The sequence below is a fragment of the Capra hircus genome, chromosome 9, assembly GCF_001704415.2.
Source record: "Capra hircus breed San Clemente chromosome 9, ASM170441v1, whole genome shotgun sequence".
Lineage (NCBI taxonomy): Eukaryota > Metazoa > Chordata > Mammalia > Artiodactyla > Bovidae > Capra > Capra hircus.
Genome location: NC_030816.1, coordinates 69,712,516 through 69,720,014, shown reverse-complemented (window position 1 = coordinate 69,720,014; position 7,499 = coordinate 69,712,516). Strand labels below are relative to the sequence as shown.

Genomic DNA, 7,499 nt, shown 5'->3' with positions numbered 1-7,499 from the left:
CCTGCTGGTCTAGGCACATGGTGGAGGAATGGTGGGAATTTTACTTGGTGATACTCCAAAGAAAGCAATACTCCAAGGATGTAACTAATTTAAATTCTATCTAGATCATGAAGACAACGTCCAGAAAAGGGACTGAGGCTTGTTAGAGGCAGTTGCTGTTGACTTTGTCCACCGAACGTGCAACAACTCACATGTGTGGGAAGGTGTGGGGAACTGGAATGGGATGGAAATCAGGTGGTTCGATCATATATTCAGCAGTATATATACCAGGATACTGAAGAATGGCCTGGGAAACTTGGGCTTCTAACAGCAGTGTAAAGCATGATGGCGCTAGCCCTGGCCATGTCTATAGGAAGGGAAATAACTGATTTAAGTTAAACACCCTGGTAAGCAGAGAAAGAAGATAAGCTTTGTCAGCTTAGAGTTCAATTTTTTCTGCTTTCCTCAGCTCTTCTGTCATCATTTTTAAACACCCAGTTCTACTCAGATCAACCACTTCCTCCTCATACACTGATCCAACTATCACTGTGGTATCTTTGTTTCTCTTTGAAATTGAGATGGTCTTTTAGATCTTGGGTTTCCTTTTGAATCCCTGACAATACCTAGCAAAGTGCTGGATGCACAGTGCATGTTTAATAAATAGCTGATGGATTGGGCTATAAATTTCATTTGTCTCAGTTATAATCAGCACTCGGGCACTCAAAATATGGCTGTAAATTGGAAGGCTAAAGATCCCAGCTTTTATTACAAACATTTTCATGTTTAAAAGAAAATCTTGGGTTGCAAAGATTTAGCCATTACTCTTGCTTCCTTCTCACCTCTTCACAATCTAAGATGTATAAAAACAGAAGTAGTTGCTGTGGAGACAATTGCTGGGCCCTAGAGGAGCTATTTGAGAATAAAAGCAAAACGGCTATAATATTCAATAGCAACACTTTACATTAATCTTTTTGCCTTTAATGATAAAACTGAAAGTAAAATATAAGAAAAAAAAAAAGTCAGATACTGTGAACTCACTCTCTTTGTTGCAGAGTTGATATCTGAGCCATACCAGTAGGTGCTACCCCTTGTTAAGATACTGAAATCATTCCACACTGGTTACAAAATAGCCATTACCCCTGGACCTGCCCTGAGACACTCCCAATGGCTCTAGCTTCCCAGTGCTTGCCCCTGTATCCTCCCCATTTCCTCCTAATCCAGCAACTGACAGTTAATATCCAGTTAAGCATAGGCTTAGTTAGCACTGTGACTGTAGCGGACACACCAGTTGTTTAACATGGTGATTTATCAACTGTTAAAGACAGTGAATCATTTCTGACTATATTTGTCAGGTGTTACAAACAAGAGTCCTATATACATGATTTATGTGGTCTTCCTAGGATTTTACATTCTTCTAAAATTGTCAATTAACATTTAAGACTTTAGTGACATCAAGGGATAATCCAAATCTTTAGCTCCTTCCCCCCAAATTGGAAATCCTGGGCTTTCATTTGAAGAAATTCACAGAGCAGAGTATGAGTGCCCCCTTTAAACGCTGCATACACTCTCTACTCACCAGGCTTCATCACATTTCATTGTTCACCCAGTGGACTGTACTTTTTCATGTAACTATCTTCCCCTGTGTGTGTTTAAGTGTCTGTGCCCTGCTCCACAATAATCCCAAATCAGATTCCCTGGGGCTGGGTTTGATTCTGGACTTTATGGGTCATTTGGTGCAACACCAGCTCAGTGTAGGTACACTCCTGCTCTGCCTCCCCCCTCTTCCAGGTCCCTTTTGCATCTACCAATTGTAACAGCAACTCACCCCCCTTCTCTTCTAATTCAGGATGGCATAGCCAGACTTTGCAGACAAGAAAGCCTTGTCTATGGCACCTACATTCCTAAATAGTTGGAGAAAAGATCTAGAATTGAGGAGAAGTGTACACTTTAGTCTAGATGTTTACCACCAATAAAAGATAGGAATGACATTTTGTGATCTCTGCTATATATCTATTTTCTCAGTAAGTGAAAAATTAATATCTATGGGAAAAGCTTCTGCCAACAATTATGCTGCTATTTTGGGGGAGAAAGAGCTCTATTAGGTACAGGTTCAGGGCTTCCACCTGCTCACTTACAATTTCCTTCCTTAACTGTGACTGCTATCTACCAGTATGTGAATTACCAACTGCAGCTAATGATAAACCATAGGGAATGTTTGAACACTACATTTAATCAGAAGCCTTGCCTCAGTTTTCTATTCCGCATAACATACCACTCAAAACTTGCCGGCTTAAAATAAGTTGATTTGTTCATGATTCTGGCGCTCAGCAATGTGCGCCAGTCTGGCCGGGGTCATTCATGCCCTTGTAGTCACCTGGCAGCTCAACTCTGCTCTGAGATGGTTCTTCACATATGTCTGACAGGGGAGCATCTGGGTTCTCTCCCACATGGTGGACCCAGCTTCTCGACATAGTGGACTCAGAGCAGCATTCCAAGAGGGGTTGAACAGAAGCTTCAGAGTTCTCATAACATCACTTCCACTACATTCTACTAGTCAAAGCAAGTCATGAAACCAGTCCAGGCTCTAACCACCAGGAAATAGTCTCCAGTTTCTCATAGAAAAAGCTGCAAAGTCATAGGCTGTGGATTCAGGAATGAGAGGAGTATCAATATTACTGCCTTCTGTGCAAACAACCTGCCATATTCCTGTAGCTAGAAGGGACAAAGTCTTGGGTTCCACTATAACAGAAGAGAGGAATTATGACTTAAAAAAAAAAAACTTTCAAATATACTGGGATCATATACATTGGAAAGTCCCTAGTGAGATGGAGAATGGAAAGATGACAAAGCTTCTGAAGTTGAGTCCTGATTTGGAATTTATCAAAGAAATTATAAAGGTGGGTGGAAAAGAGAGGTGGGAATAAAGGGCAGATAGTGAGGGCAGGAGGATTTGACAGGAAGAATCCCAATGGGAGAACCTGTTTCTTGAAACAAATGTCAACCAGCTGCCACAGTGGAACCCAACCTCGTTCCTCCTGTCTCTTTTTCAAAACCTGGGCTGTCTTTTCTGATCAACCCACCCTCCTTCCTCTCATTCTCAGGTGTAGGATCTCTGCACCTCAGACCTGATTACTATGGTATTATCCAGCCAACTTCTCCAGATTTTCCTCTTTTGGTATGTCTTGTGTGTCACACCTGCTTGGATTTTTTTTTTAAATTTCTTTCTGAATAAGTTAAGTATGTTCATATTACAAAATTCAAAAAGTACAAAAGTTACACAGACAAAAACCAGAGACAGAGAAGCAACTTCTTCCTAAAACATGGCAGAGCCTGGATTTGAATGCAAGCTGACGTGGCACCCATGCCTTTGACCATGGATGGCACAGCTGAGTTATAAAATCAGGGCTTCTCATCAGTTCTGCTCACAGAGAAGTTAGAAATTACACTTTCCTCCATCAAAACTAATAAATCGACCTTGATTAGTGAGAGAGAGTGCATACTTGCACTCTTCTTGGCTGAACCAATAAAGAATAAGAAGACTCACAAGTAGTCAGCATTGTACCTGTCACAGAAATATGAAGACACCAAACACTACTTGTTGTAAGAAAACATGATATATTAACTCTGGCAACACTTGTACACCATGTCATGCCAATAAGGACAAGGGAATTGAAAACAGAAATTGAAAGCTGGATGTGACCTGCTTCTATCAGCATCTCTGGAGTCAGTATGAGATGGAGGAGGAGAGGAGGCCTTTGGTCGGTGGGTGATTAGCTCCAGAGAGAAAGGAAGGTCCTCTGGCTTCTCTCCCCATGTCTAATTAACCTTCTTACTTGAAAACCACCTTGGAGGAGAGACCTCTGCCATTTTTCTTCACCATCTCACTTAGGCAAGAGACATAGGAAGAGTCCACCCCTCCGGGATCACGCCCCCGGAAGTGCAGTGAGCCCAGGCGTAGGATCTCCGGAAGCAGTCGATAGTCACTGGTTTCGCCACACGTGACTTAGCACGTGGCTGAATTCTTGGCCCCCAGGAACCTGGAGCCTCTGGCCTCGGTCACTGAGGCTGTGTCGTCCCTGACTATCACCGACCCATTCGTTGCAGTCAGCGAGAAGGCCTGCCTGCTGCCCCGCCGCCCCTGGCAGCCCCTCGAGGTTCATCTGGCCCTTCCCCATCTGCAGCGCCAATTATAACAAGGCTTGGAAGCTAGACGCGTACCTATGCAAGTGGGGAGGGTGTGGGGAAGAGATCCTATGTTTGTGATTATAAGGAAAGCTGGGCGCTGAAGAATTGATGCTTTTAAACTGTGGTGTTGGAGAAGACTCTTGAGAGTCCCTTGGACTGAAAGGAGATCCAACCAGTCCATCCTAAAGGAGATCAGTCTTGGGTGTTCACTGGAAGGACTGATATTGAAGCTGAAACTCCAATACTTTGGCCACCTGATGCTGGCCGAAGAGCTGACTTATTTGAAAAGACCCTGATGCTGGGAAAGATTGAGGGCAGGAGGAGAAGGGGACAACAGAGGATGAGATGGTTGAATGGCATCACTGACTCAATGGACATGAGTTTGGGTGAACTCCAGGAGTTGGTGATGACCGGGAGTTATGGCGTGCTGCGTTCATGGGTTCACAAAGAGTTGGACATGACTGAGCAATTTAACTGAATTGAACTGATGAACGGTATGGCAAGGCCTTGGTCAGGGACTACAATCTCAGCCGCCACGCCCTGGTTCACACCCGTAAAAAGTCCTTTGTACAGCTAGCGGCTGTGATCAAAAATTCAACACAAAATAAAACTTTAAGAAACATTTTGAATGCAAACATGTAAACCCAGCAAAACAATATGCATGTAGTTTCAAAGGTTGTGAGAAGACCCAGCAGCAACTGAAAATCCACCAGTGCCAGCACACCAACGAGCCGCTGTTCAAGTGTGCTCTTCAAGGGATGTGGAAAACACTTCCTCCCCCAGCAGTCTGAAGCGTCACGGGAATGCCCACGAGGGCTATATACGTCGAAAATAATGTTCTTTTGTGTCAAAAACATGGACAGAGCTTGTAAAACACGTGAGAGAGTCCCATAAAGAGGACATAATCTGTGGCACGTGCCAGAAAAACATTTAAGTGCAAGGACATCCTGAAGCCAGCACATAAGGATGCACGCCCCCGAGCAGAACTTGTGCCGGTGTCCACGGGAAGGCTGCGGCCACACCTACACCACTGTGTTCACCCTCCGGAGCCATATTCTCTCCTTCCATGAGGAACGGCGCCCTTTCGTGTGCAAGCATGCTGGTTGTGGCAAGACCTTTGCCATGAAGCAGAGCCTCAGCAGGCATGCTGGTGTGTGTGACCCTGACAGGAAGAAAACCAAAGTAAGGCCGTCTAGTGAGAAGCGGAGCCTGGCCTCTACACTCAGTGTGTACCTCCCTCCTAAGAGGACACAGGGCCTGGCTGTGCCATGCCCAGAAACGGGGAGCTGCCGAGCTGCATGGAAGGCCACACGCTTTCCGCGTCGCCATGCTGACCGCAGCTGCACACCCGACTGTGCTGTGTGGAGGTCCACAGACCAGCCAGCTCAGTTCTCTCTCCCAGAAGCACGTGTTTGTTAAAGTCACTGGGGCAGGACACCTGATGCTCCATCTTTCTCGTCTTTCCCATTTCAGAGCGTCTCCTCCCGGGGTGCCTGGAGATGCTCTCCCTTCTTTTTGCTCTAGGGAGAAAGAACACACATCACAACCTTGCCCCCTCTGATGGGCTGTGGCCTCGATGAGAAGGTTGCAATTCCAGACATGGTCTGGACGAATCTTTACATGCCTCCTCCTAGAAGAGGAAACAAAAGATTAGTATAAAACCAACACCTCTGGTTCTTTCCGGTGTTAATGCTTATCTAATACCCATAAAAGCCAGCATTCTTGAATTGCTATATAAGGGATTTGCTAAGTTAAATCATATAGACCTGGTTAAGCTGATGGAAACCTGTATAATAACCAGGTGGTTATACAAACTCCATGTAACTAGGCCAATGCGCTAAAGGCTTCATAGTTTGGAATCCTCTGTCATAGCACCAGAAAGGCTGTGTTTGACCCAGATCACCCTCTCACAAAAAGTGCAGAGCGGTGGATTTGGGCACTGGCAGGGCCCCCTTATCCCCCTAGGTTGTCAGCCCAGTGCTATTCCCAACCATCCTTCACAGTCATTGAAGTGGTTAGAAAAAGACACACATGTGGTTCTAGAGATTCTGGGTGGGCTGGACTGGGCCCAGGGCCTCGGTCACTCTAGCCTGGAGCTAGGGCTGAAAACCACTGGAGTAAATGCTGCCTTCATTGGCTGCTAAGCTGTGTAACTCCAAAAGCCAAATCCTCCAGACTTATCCTGGGACTGTAAACTGACACTTTCTAGAAGAATTTGACTTGAATGCTTCTCATAGGCATTTATAGAGAGGAATCGGACTTAAAAAGATGAATCCATACAGTTTCTAGTTTTCCTATTTAAATGTTAGACCCTCTACAGTCTGTGAAGTAGAATAGTATATAGCCCTTAAGTTAGGAAGTAGTGTTCTCACATGGCGAAGTACTTACATTATGGTGGAAAAAAGGTGTATACATTTTGCATTTTGAAAACCCAGTTAGAAAGCTGCTACCAAAACTGGGCAGAATTATTAGTTACTTTTCTCTGCCTTTATGTTTTCCAGGTTTTCTACAGTTGTACTTGCAAGATCAGAAAACAAAAAGACACAAGCAGTCACTCAGGCCCGTTTTCACTTACCATTTTGTTCTCAGGCTCGTCCACACTCTTCCCTTCACTGTAATCTAGACTCGATATGATTTTTCAATCCACTGCTATACCTGTTTACTCTTTGTGTCCAAATCATGTTGTCCAATACTTGAAGAAAAATTAGTTCCTTGGTCAGGGCGGGTCCTAGGTTGAAAAGAGTGAGATCTGGGGCTAGTCTTTGAGGCCTGTGTTTTATCACACATTTGTCCTCAGGTCTACACTGCTATAGGCCCTCCTGTCTGCCTGGTAGTCATGGTTTCACACTCCAGTTAAATAGAGGACACAGACACAAGGTGAAATACCACTATTTTAGTTGCCAAGTAAGAGTACCTGAACAGGGAATTTATCATTACCATTGTTTGATGAAAGAACAAAAGAATGGTCCTTTAAAGAGAACCAGGTAATCCTTTTTTTTTTTTCTCTCTCCCTTATTTTGGGTGGTGGATAACAAACTTTCACTGTATTTTTTCTTCATGCTTTTTAAATTTAAATGTAATTTCAAAAAAAAAGAAAAGAGACATAGGGAGAAGAATGATCATTTAGGTTCTGAAACACAAATCTTGGTCTTCGGGTAAAGCATCTAGATAAATGCATGCTACAGATACATGGTGTTTTCATTTGTGTGTGATCCTGCAGTATTTTCAGGAAGGTGCACACTGGCCATAAAACATTTACCAACAGTACCTTCCGTGTGGTACACGTGCAAGGCCCATGGGTTTTGAACATTGGTGTTAACAGCAGAAGGAGAAGA

At 44.1% G+C, this 7,499-nt stretch overlaps 1 pseudogene; it reads left to right on the top strand.

The window, feature by feature from the left end:
• LOC102191243 lies at positions 2,805-5,498 on the top strand (annotated as a pseudogene).